General features: G+C 45.0%; 1 protein-coding gene across 19 annotated transcripts in view; it reads left to right on the top strand.

The window, feature by feature from the left end:
- ATXN1 (ataxin 1) overlaps positions 1-17,948 on the top strand; it is a 229,353-nt gene that overhangs the window by 159,018 nt on the left and 52,387 nt on the right. Inside the window, exons 1-2 of one of the 19 annotated variants that reach the window (XM_049824153.1) lie at positions 8,109-9,989; positions 10,412-10,590. The exons of 16 other annotated variants lie outside the window; for them this stretch is intronic. The gene's annotated coding sequence lies outside the window, so the exon portion shown is untranslated. Of the gene's footprint in view, positions 1-1,832; positions 1,885-8,108; positions 9,990-10,159; positions 10,591-17,948 lie in introns of those variants that run through there. 2 more of the 19 variants (XM_049824154.1, XM_049824152.1) reach the window with 2 other exon arrangements.

Raw genomic sequence — 17,948 nt, forward strand, 5'->3', positions numbered from 1 at the left:
GTCATTGACTTCATGAGAAGTCCTTTGAGTGCATTTGGGAACAGTTTGGCTTCTCATTTAGCTGTATCATTGGATACATGTTGAAAGTTTTCCCTTCTTATCCTTACCACACAGACAATCACGTCATTCTTGAAATGAATGCTCCTTTTGCCGTCCATATGCAAGAAATTATGCGAACATCTGTGTAAGTCGCAACATACAAGAAAGCAAATTCTTGGTGGCAGGCTGAAGAGCCCATCTTTCAAAGCCCTGTCTGCAGAGGGCCAGCGCGCAGCCATCAGCTTTGTTCTTCCACTGCACACTGACTGTTGGTTTCATGTTCCACCGCTTAGCTACTAGTAGGGTTTTGTCTTTTTTTTTTCTTCCCTTTTTTTTTTTCAAGCACCAAATGTATAGTTTCATTTTGGTAGCTGGTTTTATCAAGAAAATGGTATCAGAATTGTGTGGGATTTTGTGAGTCATTACTAGAAATACTGCAGTGGGTGGATTAGCCCCTTCAAAGCGGCTGCTCTGAGTGTTTTCGGGGTAGTAAGGTGCAGGGAAAATAGGGTTGCGCCTGTGATTTTTTTGCACGTGCCCTTCAGAATACCCTCGGTGAGGGCGATGTCCTTGTTCTGTCGGCAGCTCTCTGGTGTTTCCTGTTGGCACCAGAAGGAAGACAAGCGATGCTCCTCAGTCTCCCTGCAAACGGTGTTTCTCTCGGCTGTCCCTGCGTGACAGGATACTGTAGCACAAAACACATGTGTTTTGGTTGTAGGGCTGTGTGACACAAGCCTGTGGTGTGAGAAGCTGGGGCAGCAGCGCTTGCAGAAGCACCCAGAAGAGCGCACTTCGGTGTCTGTGCTTTAGGTGTTGAGGCTTTCAAATCAGCCTCACCAGCTTGTAGCTGAGTTTATTTCAGTTGCAGGTATCAACGCTTCTTCCTAAAGGGTTGCCGCCTCTCCACCAAAATGCAGCCCTATTTCTATCCCAAACCTTGTTGGAGAGCACTTTCCCTAAGGTAAATCAAATCCAAGTGCTGTCTCCTCCTTTTAGTGGCACAGCCCAGCCCTGCGTATCTACACTTTCGCCATCAGCCTGGTCTCAGGGGAGCAACACATCCTCCCGGTAACAGCCCGTTAGTGGGACACTTGTAGAAATGTTTGCTGGTTTCATCACGTGGTGTGCACACTTTCTGTCGAGGAAACCATTTGGGAATAATGTGCAATAATTTTTCAGAGTCCTGCTGTCTCCCAGACAAAATGACCAGTCTTCAAAGGCCAGCACCAGGAACTGCTGCTCTGGGCCAATGCTACCAGGACCCAGAGCACACGGGTTTGCATTAGCACATCCCACCACCGATGTGTTTTCTCTCTGATGTGGGGCTGAGGAGGTACACACATGTTTGCTCTCATGTGCTTCATCCAAGTATTTAGCAGCAAAGTTTTTTACCAAAAGCACATTGTTTTGGGTAGAGGCTTTCCTGTTAAGTCCTAAAGTATCATACTGTCCTGTGCATCTAAAAAAAAGATTCCAAGAGATAACCAAAGCAATGTGAGGAGAATGTTTTGATGAAATCAGAATGGGGGTGGAGAGGAGGATCAGCAAAGACCCATCTCCTGCCAGTGTCCAGTTAGTGCTCCTAATGAAGTGTAGTGCAGTGCTCTGACACACAGCAGAAACCTGCTTTGATGAGTGATGTCTTGTTGCGCCTAATGCTCTCCCAAGCATAATTTATGACAAATAAATATGCAGTGGCCTTCCCTGCATCTTCCTATTGCTCTGCTGCCTTTTTTTTTTTTTTGTCTTAAGCTCAGTTTGGGAATGTCAAGGAAAAACAAGCAGTGTTGTTGTTTCCGGCTAGCTCCTGGAGCCCGGGGAAGCCATGGTGGGAGCAGGGTGCAGGTAGGTGGCTGCTCTTCAGCATTCCTACATGAATCCAGAGCACAGCTGTCTCTTCCGAAAGTCACCCAGGTGGGGACTGCCGGCCCCTCGGCTGGTTTCTCTGGACAGAGCTGCGCCGCAGGCTGCAGAGCTGTCTGTAAGGAGGAGCGACCTGGCTCTCAGTGGCAAGAGACGAGCCAGGGCAGAGGAGCTGGCCGGCATCTCAGCTGCCACCTCCTGAGTGAGGTGGGCAATCTGCAGCTCTTGTTGCTTTGCCCAGTGTGTGTGCAAGTCCATAAAGTGGTTATTTGATAAGGTTGCAGAGTATCTGCGCTGTGCTGTGGTCCCTGCGAAGCGTAAGCGCTGAAGCCGTAGGTCCAAACTGAAGTAAGGGAAGGAAGCATCCCTGGCGGTGAGATGGATCCTGCCTCCTCCATGCTTGGGCAGACATCCTCCCACGCACAACCCTCGCACGTGCACCATGTCAAGCAATTGCTTGGTGTATCAAGGGAAGACCAGCCTCTCTTCCTCCTAAACCATCCCTGCAGCCCCTTCATCCTTCTGGCAGGTTGCTCGCACCGTGGGGAGGGCAGGACGGGTGTGCAAGACAGATCCTGTTGCAGTGAGCAGAGGGAGCGTGGTAGATAAGCTTTGTACCTGGCTCCCATTCTCGTGTGCACCACAAGAGGCACCGAGATGCGGCGTGAAGAAGAGCAGAAGGAGCGTCTGCTTGGTATGCTGTGGGAGCTTGATGGCTTTGGCTGCTTCACCAGGTCAGGTTTCCCTGCAGCTGCGCCCGGTGGCGACGGCTGGGCAGCAGCTCCAGCGTTTCTTCCCTGCCTCAATGCGAGTGGCAGCAAGACGTGGCTGCTGCTGACGGGCGGGTGGAACAACTGCCCGTCTGCAAAGATTAAAAACCCATTTTCAACATGCGGCTGGAGCAGGTGCAGGGATTAGCCTGCCTTGGCACGGCTGCAAAGCGAGCTTGGTTGCAGCCTGCTGGGGCTCCTGTGAGCAAGGAGATGGTGGTGGTCGCCTGTGTGCCTGTGAGTGGGACGTGCGTGAGAGTTGAGACACAGCGTTTGCAAACTGAAGATCGACAGGACGAGACCTCCAGTGCCACCCCGGCTGTGGAGAGCTTGCCTGCCAAGGTCTGGGGCAGCACCAGCTCTGGGGATGCAGCGTGGCAGGGAAGTGGTGGCCCACACGGTCGCTGTGCCAGCAGGCTCGCGGTGGGAGCAGTTTTGAAATGACGGCAAGGGTAACAGCTCACTTGGTGAAGCAAACTGCAGCTTCTCCGGAATGCTGCAGACTGGGCAGGGCCATGTGCTGTCCTGGTCCTGGTGGAAACCAGGCCTTTGTGGACGACTGTCCTATCCCTTGTTGTTACATGACCCTTATGTAGAACTTCCATAAATATATTTCTGGATATCTCCAGGCTTATTTTCTTTTTCCTTCGCCTCCTTCTTCTCCTCCTTCTCTTCGCCTAGAGATTTGGCCGCTTGGATTCTGAGGCTTTTTTTTAGAAAATAAAATAATAAGAATAACTTTAATATTTTTTTTTCTTTGTTCTGAGGTTTTTGCGTCTCTGGTGGCTCAGTTGGAGCCACAGTACAGTGTCTGAAACTGTGTGGCAATACCAGCCTTTTCCCCACACAGTACAAACTAAGTGCATGTTGTGTGTGTGCTGTAGGCCTGGTTTGTACAATTCTTTTTTAATCCAAAGCACAGGCGTAATCCTGTGTGCTCGCAACATATGCACATACGTGCATGCACTTACCTGGCAAGTCCCAGTGAGAAATAGGGCAGCCCCAGAACAGTGAGTCTCTCCATTGACTCTGGTGGGCAGAGCTCCTTTCCAGAGCCAGGAGCTTCTCTGGTCAGCCCTGGGGAGATCACCTCTCGGTCTTGCAGCATGGCATTCCTGGTCCTTGATGCAGGACAGCATTTTATGTACATGCAGACATGCATTGTCATGTTGCCTTTTGAGTCAGTGCCTTATTGTAGAGCGGAATATCGCTGCTGTGTTTGAATATTATTCTTTACAGGATAGTCAGTTGCTTCGTGCTCAGAAGCATAAATGCACACACGAAAGATTTGCAGAGGCAGGTGGTAGCCTGTATTTTTCTTCCGTTTGCAGTTTTTAAAAAAAAAAAAAAATCTTTTCAAGTTCTACACTGTCAAGAATGTGGGTGTCTGGCTGAATGAAAAAAAAAAATATAAAATAAACTTGCATAATAAATGCGCTAGTAAATTTGCAATTTCCCTAAACTCTTAGCATAAATACAGCCACTTTGGGGGGTTGGTTTGCTTGGTTGCTTATCCAAGGAAGAAGAGCAGCTTTTGAAGAATGTTTCCCTCAATGCATTTCCTTGTTACAATTATGTTAATTATTAGCAATGTGCATACTCCAGTTACAGCATGAAATGCTACTTTCTGACAAAGTCAGATCTGCTTTCTTTTACATCGCGTCATATGTCAAGCATGGAACAAGACTCCAAAGGCCTTGAGTATATCTGCATGTGTTTTTTTTAATATTTACTTATTTAATAATGCTATTTTTTCCTTTTTCAGCATTTTTAAAGTTGACTGCCTAGAGGTAGGCACCTGGATTTATATTTAGGGACTGAAGTAAGTGGGATGGCTTTCAAAGGTCCTGCATACCTGCAGCTCTCAGTGAATTAATTAAAAGCAGATGTTCTTTTTGGCAAGTTTGACAGAAACAAGTAGGAGATGCTGGGTGCCCAGCACCTTTGAAACACTAGCAGCTTATTCAGATGCCTAAAGATGGGGTTAGGCATTAAAATTTAGGGACCCAAGTTGGAAAAGTTTTGGCTTTGTAATCACAACGATCACTGTCCCCTCTGTCCTGAAGTGCTGTAGCAGAGATTCATCTGAGAAGTTGGAGGTTTGTACGTAGGAGTGAGCAGGGACAGAGTATGTGTCTCACTGCAGTGGAAGCGAGCTCGGCTGCCTGCCTTATAGCACATGCAAATGAGGGTCAGATGGCTTGACAGTTGGTTATGAAACTAAATAGAAATTATGCAAAGTGGGATTGATTTTGCACATATTTTTAGGTTTTGTCTTTAGGAGCTTGAATCTTTAATTAAAATACCAAAGAGGAAAAAAAGTACAGGCGGCAACTGTTATGTTTCACATGTATACTGGATGTAAAGTAATAGCCTGCTATGCTCTTTTTAGGGATCATTTTTATCCCATTGCAACTGAGAATATAAAGCCATCTTACAACTTGCCAGAAGTGACACCTGCTTTTATACTTCCTAATAATTACTTTAGCTTTGACAGAAAGTACTTGGCAGGGTGCATACAAATTATGACTTGCTTCAGGGTACAAATAATGTCATAATGACTTTAAGAGTTTCTCTTTATGCTCAGGATATTTGCATGTACATGTTTTGTTGGTAAGAAACGAGTGAGTAAAGAAGAATTTTGGGTGACTTCTCTGGCTTGTGAATAAAAATGTGTGTTGGATAGTGTAAGCATACAAATAGACTAGAAAAGGGAAATAAATAACCAGGTTTTCAGTGACTGAGCATGCTTGGGTTTTTTGCAGCTCTCTGTTGCTAAGAAAATGCCTTAGACATTTGCAAGGAATAAAATGACTGAAATGCTAGATACTCAGAGCTGTCTTGCTAGAGGAGAAACTTGCCTACAGGTAAATGGCATCAACCTGCGAGGACTTTTCTCCCTCTGCCCTGCCTTGCAGTGAATGAGTGTTCAGTTTAAAGTGCATTTGGATGTCCTATGTGCTCTTTTCCTGTTTTTTCCTATTCTTTCCTATTCCTTTCTCAAAGGAAATTTTCCCTTCTTTGTGTTATTTTATCATTCATCAGCAACGTGAGGTTCTAAAATCCTAAGGAAGGGGAATGTCAAATTGGCTTTCCCTGTTCCTATCTGTGACCTGTCCCCCTGTTTTTATAGCGAAAAGCAGGCAAAGGAGAGAGCGAGGGGCAGGTATAGGGTTCTGTTAAGGAGCTCACTGAACTGTTTCTGAAGACACATTGAATGATTCCTGAAAACCAGAACGCCAAGTTTCCACGTGAGCTTCCTTAAAGAACTGGAAGAGGAGGGCATCGATAAATACACTGCTTTTCCAAGGCAGACTGAACAGTTGTGGAAAACAGTTGGGAGTCAGGCAGTTTCTTATCTGAAAAAAAAAAGTATAGCATGTTACTTTTCCACCTCTGTTAGGGGACTTAAAAAGACAAATGCCTTTTGCTTCCTGCCTGAAAGAAGCTAAGCTCTTTCTATAAAAGGAATGTATTTGGAAAACGTCTGGTGTGTTTCTGTGTGCGTGCGTATTAGTCCGTGTCTTTTATCAGACAGAGCTTTAGGAGATGCAAAGTTCATATGTGTGTGGGTCTTTCATTACCAGAAAGACTTTGGCAAATTTCAGGGAATTGAGACAGCTGCAACAAAAGCGATTAATGGACTAGAGAAGAGAAGAAGGATTAAGAATTAAATACATACGGTTTGTCTGAATGAGAAAAGAAAGAGGATGAAGGAACAGGGTGATGTTAAAACTACCAGTCCTGCACTTGAGAGGTATAAATACCTGAGTTTAGAAAAGAATTGTTTTGGGTGGTCCGAGCAGTATGACTAGGAGTAATGGGATAAAATTCAGTGCAGAAAATGTAGGCTGAAATCCAGAAACACTAGTAGTGTTCTAGTAGTGATCTTACTAGTAGTAAGATCTGTTAGACTGTGGAATAATCCCCAGCGGGAAGGGGTGGAAGCCACGTCACTTGAGCCATTTGAACTAGACCAAACAAAGGCAGAGCTCCTGAATATGGCACGGGAAAGGTCCTGCGTAGGGGAGGGGTCCGAGCATCACCTTTGAGGCATCCCTCCCTCCTCCCTGCGTTATCTGTGAGTGATACCAACACTGACAATGGCTGGAAATCACACAGGGATTTTTAAGAGCACTGTATTTTAGCATATATTTGAATAGGGATTTCCTTGCAGAAACACAAAAATCCCTCTCTGTTCAGTTTTCTGCCCTGTAACTGTCTCTGCTTGTTGTACTTGTTAAAAAAAAAAAACCCTAACGAAAGAGAGCAGAAGTTGCCTTACTGTAAAACTCCTAGTGATAAACTTTTTTAGACTTCACTTGGAACAGGCTCATCGGGCTGTTCTCGAAGGCTGAGGAAGAGCTGTTGGCAAGCTGTGTACAGCCATTACAAGTGAGAATGACTGAGCAGAACAGGCCTGTTCTACTCATTCACTTTTCTGCCGTATCCAAGCAAGTCATAAGTTCTTAAATTCCACTTTTCGTGTAGGGGCTTGGTCTCCAAAGTTATGTTTCTTCTTTGGGTATTTTTGGACATAAAGCTAACTTTCCAGTGCAGGGCTAGAAAGTTATAATGTATATGGTGAAAACTAGGGGTTTGGGTTTTTTTTTCAATAAGCCTATAGAGCATTTTATATTACTTACATTTGTGGCACTATATCTACCAGAACCACTAGGTTCTCTTTTAAAAGAATGGCACGGAAAGGAAGTGTTTACCTTCCCCTCCCCACACTGCTGTGGCAGTGGAGCTTTGGACCGCTGATCCTGTATTCTCTTTGCTGCTCAATGGATAATCTAAGGAGATAAACCTGTCTCCTCCTTCCTTTCAATTCCTTCAGGTCAAGTCCATGCTATGAAATTTGAGAGAGGGAAAAGTCTGATGCTGAGATGGCTGTTCACCTGAAGCTTGCAGAGATTGCATCCTCGGATGCTTTGTGTTGAGAAGGTAGGGGAGTGGGCACACGCTCCTGCATGGTGTTCCTGATGCAGAGCTCCGCTGTTGTGTGTGGACCAGGCTGGCAGCATCCTGCATCTGTAGCTGCCTGGTGTTTCAGTACTGTGTTTTCTCTCTCTGAGAGCCCCCTGGGTGGGGAAGAGGATTTGTGTGGCTTCATACAGAGTTAGATGTCACAGCTGGGTTTTGTACGGTTTTCAGAGTCTCTGAAAAGCAAGGTTAATGATTTCCTGCTGCCACCTAAGTACCAGAGCACAGATGGGGTACAGGAGAAAAATATATGTTAGGGTGTTGTCGAACCATTTATTTCCTTAGCAGAAAGTATTGATCCTGCAAACTATATTCTGTTACAGTGGCTTCATTTCTCCAATATTAAATGACTGATGCAGGCTATATTTAATCAATTTGTGTGATGGATGTTGGCGAACCAATGTAGCGGTTGGTCACCGTGCCCATCTTAGTCTGCTGCTGGCTGGTTGGCTGCTTTGAACAACCTAAAAATAGGGTTTGACCTGAAAATTGAGGTTTTAAAGGTTTATTTTGCCACTTCATAACATACTGGGCTTTGGTTGCCTGATTTACTCATTTTTTTAATCAGTGTTTATGGACACCGAGTAATGCCTGCAAATAATGAACTGTGCTTCTGCTTGTTAATGTGCTTTTGTTGTTTTCATTGTTTGTAAGCCTGTTTCAAAGGAGCAGTCAGGGTCATCTCTCAGACAGCATTGTATCTTCCTAAGTGCATGCTTGTAGAAAACAAAAATGGTTCAAAAATGATTGGGAACCTTTTGAATTAAAGCCTATGTTCCAGATCTGGGAGGAAAGTAGTGATTTTTTTTGGCCATGTTTGTGAGGTGTTCTTTGCCTTTTATTTGCTTTTAAAATTCATAATACAATCAAGAAGCAGCTGAACTGCAGCAGTGGTAAAGAAGGATAGAAACAGGAGCCATGTTTCTGCTAAGTCCAGTAGAATTCAACAGAAAATATGATCCTCCTTATATTGAGCTTTTCTGTAAGTAGTCCTGCTAAACTCAAATTCTGAGATAGTTTTTTAAATGGACCTGTCTGTCATTACAATTAGATGTCAAAAGAATTATGCTAGTTTTGGCTGGGGTACAGTTAATTTTCTTCATAGTAGTTAATATGGAGCTATGTTTTGGATTTGTGCTGAAAACAGTGTTGATAACACAGGGATGTTTTCATTACTGCTGAGCAGTGCTTACACAGCGTCAAGGCCTTTTCTGCTTCTCCCCCCACCCCACCAGCGAGGAGGCTGGGGGGAAACAAGGAGTTGGGATGGGACACAGCTGGGACAGCTGATCCCTACTGACCCAAGGGGTATCCCAGACCATATGACGTCATGCTCAGTATATAAGGCTGGGAGAAGAAGAAGGAAGGGGGGATGTTTGGAGTGATGGTGTTTGTCTTCCCAAGTCACCGTTAGGCGTGATGGAGCCCTGCTGTCCTGGAGGTGGACTCAACACCTGCCCGCCCATCGGAGGTGATGAAGGAATTCCTTGTTTTGCTTTGCTTCCATGTGTGGCTTTTGCTGTACCTATTAAACTGTCTTTATCTCAACCCACGAGTTTCCTCACTTTTACTCTTCCAGTTCTCTTCCACATCCTACCAGGGAGGAGTTGAGCGACTAGCTGCGTGGTGCTTAGTTGCTGCCTGGGGTTAAACCATGAAAGAATAACCTACGAAATGCCTGTCTCCCCCATCCTTTGGTGAACTAATTTTAACCTAATGACTCAACTGCAGTGCTGCCTTCCTTGGCAGCCATTACAGAGGGCATGGTACAAGATTTCTGTGGCACACGCTTAACTTTCTCTTCATAAGCCAGCCTGTTTGTCTCTGAACGAGTGAATGTTTTAGGGTATGGCAATACTTTGGTTTGCTCAGTGAAACTAGTTTCTCAGGTGGAGAAATCATTTAACTGGTAAGAATGGGTTTGGAGGATTTCTGGGGGGTACCTTCCCATTACCGCTGCCATTCTCGGTCCTTTAGTGCCACCTTCTTCTCCCTAAAAATTCAGATGAAGATTTTGGCGTTCAGCACTGCTGACAGCAGAACTGGAAGGCCAAGATCCCGATTTTTCCCCCATTGGGGGCTAAACGGAGAGTCTTTCCCTCCCCAGAGGAACCGAGGTGCTCACTCTCACCCGCTGTCTTGGCTGTGTGGGCACGATTCAGCCAGGGACCTTCTGCCGGTGCGACTGCTTGGACTGATGGCTAGGAATGCTCCACCTGACCCTGGCCAGCAGCAGAGGAGTTTGTATTACCAGGCTCCCTGCAGCTCTCTGCCAAAACCTTCCTGCACAAGCACGTTGCCTGGGACTGCCTCTGTTCATCATCCGTGGAGGTATGGGACTGTATGGAAGTGGAGAGCAACCCCTTCACCAGTATAACTTATCGCTCTTGGTCGCGGATTTGATTCCTGGTTCTTCAAAGGGATTTGTGTGGGCAGGTTTGGTCTTGTACCTGCCCAGCACATCAGCTTGGTGAACAGGGACTTTTCAATGACTAAGGCAGACTGAAATACGATGCAGTTTCTTACAGTACAGCAAAGAGGATAGAGAGCTCGCCTTCAGCTTTGATAGGGGAAGGGAGTTGTGCTTGGCTCCTCTCCCTGAAATACCTTGGTCTCCAGAGCTGTCAGTCTGACAGTGTTCTCGGCTGAAAGTTGCTTAACATAGAGAGGAATAAAGGAGTCAGAAAGGTGCTTGGAGAAAAATTGCCTATGTTTTGCTAACAAACTGTAATGTGCAAAGTGCTGTTTTGCAGATCAGGGTAAGCACACAAAAATTAAGAAGCACCAGAAAAATTGCAGCGGGTCAGCAGAATATTATCTTCAAGATTCCCTCGCAGCTTCAAGAGGCAGAGGAAGTGAGCAACAGACAACTCAGAGCTCGGCCTGACATTTGCGGACGGCGTATCAGCGAGTCTGGGTTGTGACTGTAAAGGTAAATGGGACACTGATACGGATGAGGTGGCACTAAGTGTAGAGCGAATCAGCCTCACATGGCAGCAGCTCCCTTTAGGACTCATCAGCTGTGCCAAGTGTGAGACGAGCATCTTGGATGAGATATAAATGGTTCAGCAGTAACTGTATTTCAAGAGTAAAGAGCAGGCACCAAAAGGTTATAGGAGAAGAAGGCAGAAATGTAAGAAGCCAAGGGATGATCACGGGGAGTGGAATTATTCAGCAGAGGGAAAACCCCGCACACCGGTCTTGTGATGAATAAAAATACATGTTTCAGTGTATCATAAACAGTCTTTGCCTTTTACACGCACATGCATTAACACATCTGTAATTGCCAGCAGACTCCCCTCAAAGAAGATGGTGTTACTCTTACTTTGCCATCACATTTAAATATTCAGATCTTGTGAGAAGATGTGAGGAGTTCTTATGTGTTTCCTAGCACAGGTGTATTCTGAAGGCTGCTTGAGCTGGTCTCTCCATCCTTCCACTTTCCAGTAGCATGACTGGGATTTCTGTGCACACCTGGGAACAGACTTCTTTCCCTGTATGCGTGACTTTTCTAATAGAAAAGTTTGTGTGTATGTGCTTATGTAAGGGTCTATGTGTGCGGGAAGAATTGTCAAACCTGAAAATTACCTTTTTTTTTTTTCCTTTTTTCAATACGTTTCAGAATTAATTTTTAAAGCTTCAGTGCACATTGGAAACATGTTAAAAAAAGTTTAAAAATTCTGGATTTCAGATGTGTTTTTTCTTTTTGCCCTAACCCAAGGGAAAAAACCACTGCATCGCGTTTTTCTGTAGGAAAAAGAATAATTCCGTTCCTGTATTTACTTCCAGAAAAGAAACAAATGCTTCTGAACATGGCATGTGCAGTTCCTTTTTTCATTGTGAGAGGGGGCTTTTACAAGCATCTAAAAAGCTGGAGGTGAAATGATTAATGTAGGCACCATCTCATAGCTCTGGCATCAGCAGATCTCCACTCCCCTTTTAGCATCGCTGGGAGCTTGCTTGACACGGTATGAAGAGGAGAGTAGTGTTGTGCAAGTGATTTTTGCATGAAAGGAGATGATCTTTGTAATTCATCCCAGCTCTGTTCTGTGTGAGTTCAGCAGCAGTGGAAATAAGCAGGGTTTGATGTTCGTTTTCTTTCTGGGCTTGATCCTGGGTCTGTTGCCAGATGGTTTATACTGGTTTGAGTGTTACTGGAGTTGCTCCCTGATACAGAAGGGGGAGGTTGAGGAGCTTGCCCACCCTCACATGCGCTGCCAAAGTGGGGAGAAACATCAGTTTCTTGGTATATTGTGATAGACTGAACCAGACCAGCATCTCTTTGCCTCCCCATGCGTGACAGAGCAACAAAAAGGGGTAATAAAAAATCTGTCCTGATCTATTCTCGCACAGGAGCACAGTTCACAGCCTCCTGATAGGAAAGGAAAAAAAATCACCTGTTTGAGCGGAGTCAGTGCCAGCATGACCTATCCACATGGCTGGGAAAAGCACCTCAGGATTGAGAGGAGGGAGCATGTTTTGCCCCTGACTGGGGTTTAAAATCTTCTATCTTTGGCTCAAACATAAGCTGAGTAATCCTCATGGTTTGGCTGCCCATCCTGCAGCCTTTGCGTGTGTGTGTTGGGGCAGGGAGGGTGGAAATTTGCTCGCTCTTTTGCATTTAATGGTGCATCTTGGGAGACAGCTGCCTGCTGCCATCCTCGTGGGGCAGGACGAGGGTTAGTGCCTGGTCCTGTGTGCACAGCCCTGGCTGCTGTACTGGGCTGGCCTCACTGCCCTGCACACCCCTCTACTGCTTGGCTTTTTGTGGTAGACCAGGGAAGGGAGCGGGTAGCAGAGGCATTTAAATCCACGGCTGTTTCAAAGCAAAACCCAGTATTTGATAGCGTTTCCTGACAAGCTCTATCTTGGGCAGTTTCGTATATCGGAGTTGCTTGCTGGAGATAGTGTACCCTTCAGGCATGTTGGACTGAGTTGCACTCTTCCCCTTTGTGCAGTACTGCCGGTTTGTTAGCTGCAGATTAGAGACAAAAGCTTTTACAATTAGTATTTTAATGGGAGAGAAGAGGAGTAACATTGTGACCCGCTTACAAATGTGCTTGAGATCGTCTGGATTTCAGCCCACATTGGGGAGAGTGAAGTCCTGTTTCCTGGGGATTACTCCAGCAAACCACCCCTTGTTATCAGTTCTCACCATTTCACAAGCCCAAGTGAGCATATTCTGGTGTTTCCAGGTATTGAAGAAGCGTATGCCTTCCAGTTGTCCAATTAAAGAAATTCCAGATAGCGCGGGGATCGTTGCAGAGTCTGATGAAGCTGAGATTTCCTAAGCACAGTATTTACAAGCCCTCCTGCTAGAGAAGTGAAGGAAGGAGCTTCTTTCCAAGAAAAATGTAGGCTGGGTAATCTGACATCATTCAGAGTCACATCACCCTACACCCACCAGAATTCAAAGATAGAATGGAAATGGCATAATCTGTTCTCACGGTAACACTAATAGTACTGCTCCCGCAGTTGTACGTCGTCCCCACACGCCATCGCCACAATTAACATTTCTTGCAGTGACTTTGAAAAGTGTTGCCATAACAAGGTTGCTGATCAGCAACTACAAAAATCTTAACGAGGTACCTAATGGAGCTTTTTGTTTCCATTATTTCTGCTTAATATATTCTGAAAAAGTCAGGAGGTTTTAACCTTGCCTTCAGCTGCAGTACCCTGGCATGTTTAATAGAATACCACTTCATTTGTACTGAAGCTAGTGTATGCTAAAAGGGCTTGGAGACCCCTCTAATGTAGTCAGTCAAATCGGTGCCTGAAGCCAAAGAAAATGTATATCCGAACACATGTTTTCAGTCTTGAGCTAAAAAAAATGCACTTCATGTTGAATAGCCTCCTCCAAGTGCCGCAGTTAATAAGCCATGTTGTGTTTTTACTGGAAAAGTATGCTTCTAGCCAAGCATTCTTTGCATTTTTCCCAGGATTTAGTCATAAAATCACTTTAGACATATTGCAAGTATGAAATGTGTGCACATCAGATAAAGGGCAGCAATTTTTGTTTTGCTGTATAGCTCCATGGAAACATTTTTATCACCGTCAAATGCATTATCCCAAGAAGTCTGGCCCCTTTCTTTACTGTTAACATCTAGCTGGATAAGAAAACACTGAGCGACAGAGACCGTGCTAACAAACTGTAGGTGATGGTGGTTTGGCAAACGAACGCACAGCACCATCTCTATGAGTTTGGTGGCATCAGAATCCGACTGCATTTTGCGTACGGTCTCAGACACAGGTATCTGGCGCTAATAGCAGATGTACGTCTTCAATCCCAGCTGCCTAATTCCGCATGCATAAAAAAATGAGAAACCTGGAGACTTGCTGAACTATTTTAAGCATTATTATTTCAAGAAATGATTTACGCAAGCGAGAAAAGCCTCTAGCACAGTCGGCAGTCTCAGCCCTTCAAGGCAGTTGCATCTCACAACGCACTCTCGCAGCCCCCTCTGGCTGATGCTCGCAGCATCGTTGCTGTGCTCTGGAGCCAGCTGCAAAGTCCTGCTGATGGCTGGAGGAAAACCTTCCTGGGGTGAGAGGGGCAGAGGGGAGTGTGATTCCTGGAGGGACCCTCTGCTAAAGTCAGCAGCAGCGAGGTTTTAAAAGAACAAGTGTATACGCGGTTTTATGTATTGGAATAGAGCGATCTAGCTATCAAACATATGTTCACACATACACAGTATACAGAGTAATGTGTATATACCACCTCGCTGAGCCAATCTGTGTTCTGAAGAAGAGAGATATTTAAAGCAACTCTGCAAACTTTATAGCACTGGGAGAGACTAGCTGGGCTTGTCTCTGCGGGGACTTGCGGTAAAGCTGGTCCAATCTGCGTTCCTTTGTGTATACAATTTGAGTATGTATTTGTGGGTAGCTATATAAATGCTGAGAAACAGCCACATGGATCAGGAATACAGATGAAGGGGAAAGGTCCAAGGAACAAAGAGGGGTCACCCAGCCCAGAATCTAATTTGAAGGTGTCACGGAGTGACAAAGTGTGGAAGGGCATCATTTAAAAGCCATGCCCATGGGCTAAGGGAGCATTGGGAGCACTGAAGCATCACCACCTCCCTTCTTCTTTGGGACCAGCATCTCCCTCCTCACTTTCTGCAGCAGGCAGCTACCTGCCTGGTTTGGAGAGCAGGCAGGAGCCAGGGAAAAGCCAGGACCAGCTATGCCATGCTGGGTCTTTGCGTGGGGAGGCAGAGTGGAGGTAGCAGGGTGACAGCTACTTGTTTGTCAACTCAGCCCAAAGGAGTCAGGAAGCCCTGCTGTGCACCTGTCGTGGTGTGGGGTGCTCACCACCTGCCCATGGTGAGTCATACTTTTTGACAGATGAATAAAACATCAGTGCTGTGATATTCGTTCTTAATCATCTTGGGAAAAGAGTAGCTGATAGGTTTGGGGCCTTTTACAACCAGCATATTTGTCGGTGAAATTTTTGCTACGGTGTAATGTGTTGGGGTAAATTTTATAGATGTGTGTGGATCTGGGTTAGATGTTGAGTGCAGTTCACAACTCGTGCAGAGGTCAATGATGGGAAAGTCGACATTTTTGAGTACGTGGCATTCCCATAAACAGCATACAACAGGAATGTTGGTCCAACCCCATTCCTTCTGCCATGGCAGCACCCTCTGAAAGAGCCGCCTCTGTGGTTTTCAGCTGGCGGCAGGACTGCTCCCTTCCACCCCATCTTCCTGGGAAAAAGCCAGTTTCCAATCCCAGATCCCCTGAAACGGCTCTGAAGGGGAAGAGATTGGACATGGGATCATCAGAGAGGGGGCTAGTTGACTGCAGCCATCTCTCTGCTCCTTGGCATCCTGGCCAGGATGTGTCTGCTGGAGCCTCCTGAAGGAGGGCAGCTCTCCAGGGAAGATCTCTCTCATTTTGCTGGCAGCCTCCACCAACGGGAGTGAAGTACCAGCAGAAATTAGAATAAGATCTTGAGGGCAAAGGTCACAACAATAGTGAGAGTAGTTGGGTTTTCCTTCACAGGGTCATATACTGAAGATACAGTTGCAGGTTTGTGTGTGGTTCACCAGAGGTGTCACACTGCATTCATTCTGGATCAGATGAGGCTGAGGTTTCTCCCATTATAAACAAATTTCTGAATCTCCTTACCAGTTGAGTATCTGGAATGTTAGAGCACTTTGCCTTTTTTGATAACTTGGCATTTTTCACTTACATGCACCGTAGCAGCTTTCATAAAGGAGGAACTTTATTCTACTGCTGTCTTGCTAAACGCCTTTTTTTTTTTTTTTTTTTTTATTGTACCTAATCAATCTTGCTGTGTTACTAAGAGCAACATCCCCGTCGGCCAGTCAAAAAGCTGGAAGTCTTACATGGCCTGGTGTGTAGCCGGGCACAAAGCTCCCTTTCATGGCTTCGGCTGGCTGCATTACCAGCCGTGCCGAGATCACAGTCCTGATAAAATGGTGTTGAAAGCACTGAGAGTTTCAGGCTTCGTGCTCTCTGCCGAAGGGATAATTTTAGAATGTTCTTCCCCTTGATAATAGTAATGTTACAGCAGTGTAACTGTTGGATTTAAGAGTTAGATCAGTGTAAATGAAGGCAGAATCAGATCATTGCTTCTGAGGCAAAGAACAAAACTCTTTATATCAGCAGTTATAAATATATAAAAAAATCCAAATGTGCATACACACACAAAAATCTACATTCTCTTAAGGCAAGACTGTAAATAATTAATATAAAAACCTGCTTACAAATTCAGTCTAGGTGTATGAAGTTAGTCAAGGCATTTCAGATTAGTCCTCTTCTTTTTTTATCTTGTTTTGCTTCCTATACCCCTGTGAATGGAGGTAGCTTCCACCTGCGTGAAGAGCAAGCAAGCATTTTTCCTTCTGGTTTGAGAGCTGCATTTTCAAAAGGATCTTATACCTCTCTTCCAGGTTTTTAAGCATGTTTTTCTGGGGCTTTTTTTTTTGTTCTTCTATTCAGATATTTCTGTTTAAAAAAAAAAAAATAAAAAATTGTATCCACAGTCCTAGAGGCAATTTTTGCAGCTCTTTGTAAATAAAGTGCTTGAAGACTTCTTGCAAGGTGATTGTACTAAACAAATGTAGTAAATAATCCTGAAATTGCAATGTGTCTCATTTACATTTGAATGGAATTACTTAGATGTGGGATGTCGGTGGTACAAGTGGCTCCAAGTATGCTGTTTCAGGTTTTGTGTTCACTAATACAGGCAGCTTTATCACTTGCATGTATAAAAAGCATGACGCTTTGAAAAGGATGTGAATCTCACTTGACTTTGCTCTTCTATGGGTGACTGAAGTTACAGACCTAAATAAAGCTGGTTTGATACTCAAAGGTGCTGAACAACTGCGTGTTCTGTTTAAGTAACAATGAGGTGCAGCTGCTCGGCCTATCTAAAAATCAAGCATTTTTTTAGGTTCCTAAAAATGGATTTAGAAGCCTAGCTTAAGAATACAAGGTTCAAAATACTGGTCCACACAAAGTCCATTTTCAGCAATTAACTGAGTTAGGGACGCAGGTGTATTCTGATGTTTGTGCAGTTTTCCATTATCGTTACAGGAAGCACTTCATAGAGCAGTGCAGGACAGAAAAGGCTTCCTTCAAAATACTGTATTTGCAGAGTTACAGAAATTCATGAGGGGATTCGAGGACCCGCAGTACCCAAAATCATTTTGCTTCTTGCAGACAGAGGTCACGAGGTAGAAGCCTGAAGTCCTGGTCTTTGAGGAGTTAAAAAAAGCACTTTTGTTTCTCCAGAACATAATGGTTGCCTCTTACAAGCACCATTTTGCATCCTACCTTTGCTATGGTAGCGTGGGTCATCTTATGAGGGGTGTAGAGGTCGAGCATAGCTCCTTCCAGCTGTAGTTCGGGTTAAGAAACTAGGTTGAATTTGGCTTCCCGTACCACAACCTGGATGCAGGATCTGAAAAATCCTTCTCACAGTTTACTCTGCAGAGGCTCAGCAATTTTGCAATAGTTCGTTGGTTTGTTTTTTTCCAGTAGATGAAGGTACAGTGATACAATATGCTAAAACTTTCCTCATGTGGGCAATTCAGTCTCTCAGAAGGCATGATATTTATTTGCATATGAGTTGTGTAAGTACTACATTTACCAGAGACAAGGTGGTAGCTGTTGTGCTGTCTTAGAGATGTAGAGGTGGTAGTGCAATGGCAAAACCTTCTGCTGTGTTGGTGATGTCCACCTAGTTCCCTGCTGCTGCCAGAGGCTTGCCCTGGGGTGGGGACTGTTCCATATGCATGAAGGCAAGAGCACCGTCCT

Source organism: Accipiter gentilis, chromosome 20, assembly GCF_929443795.1.
Source record: "Accipiter gentilis chromosome 20, bAccGen1.1, whole genome shotgun sequence".
NCBI classification, from domain to species: domain Eukaryota; kingdom Metazoa; phylum Chordata; class Aves; order Accipitriformes; family Accipitridae; genus Astur; species Astur gentilis.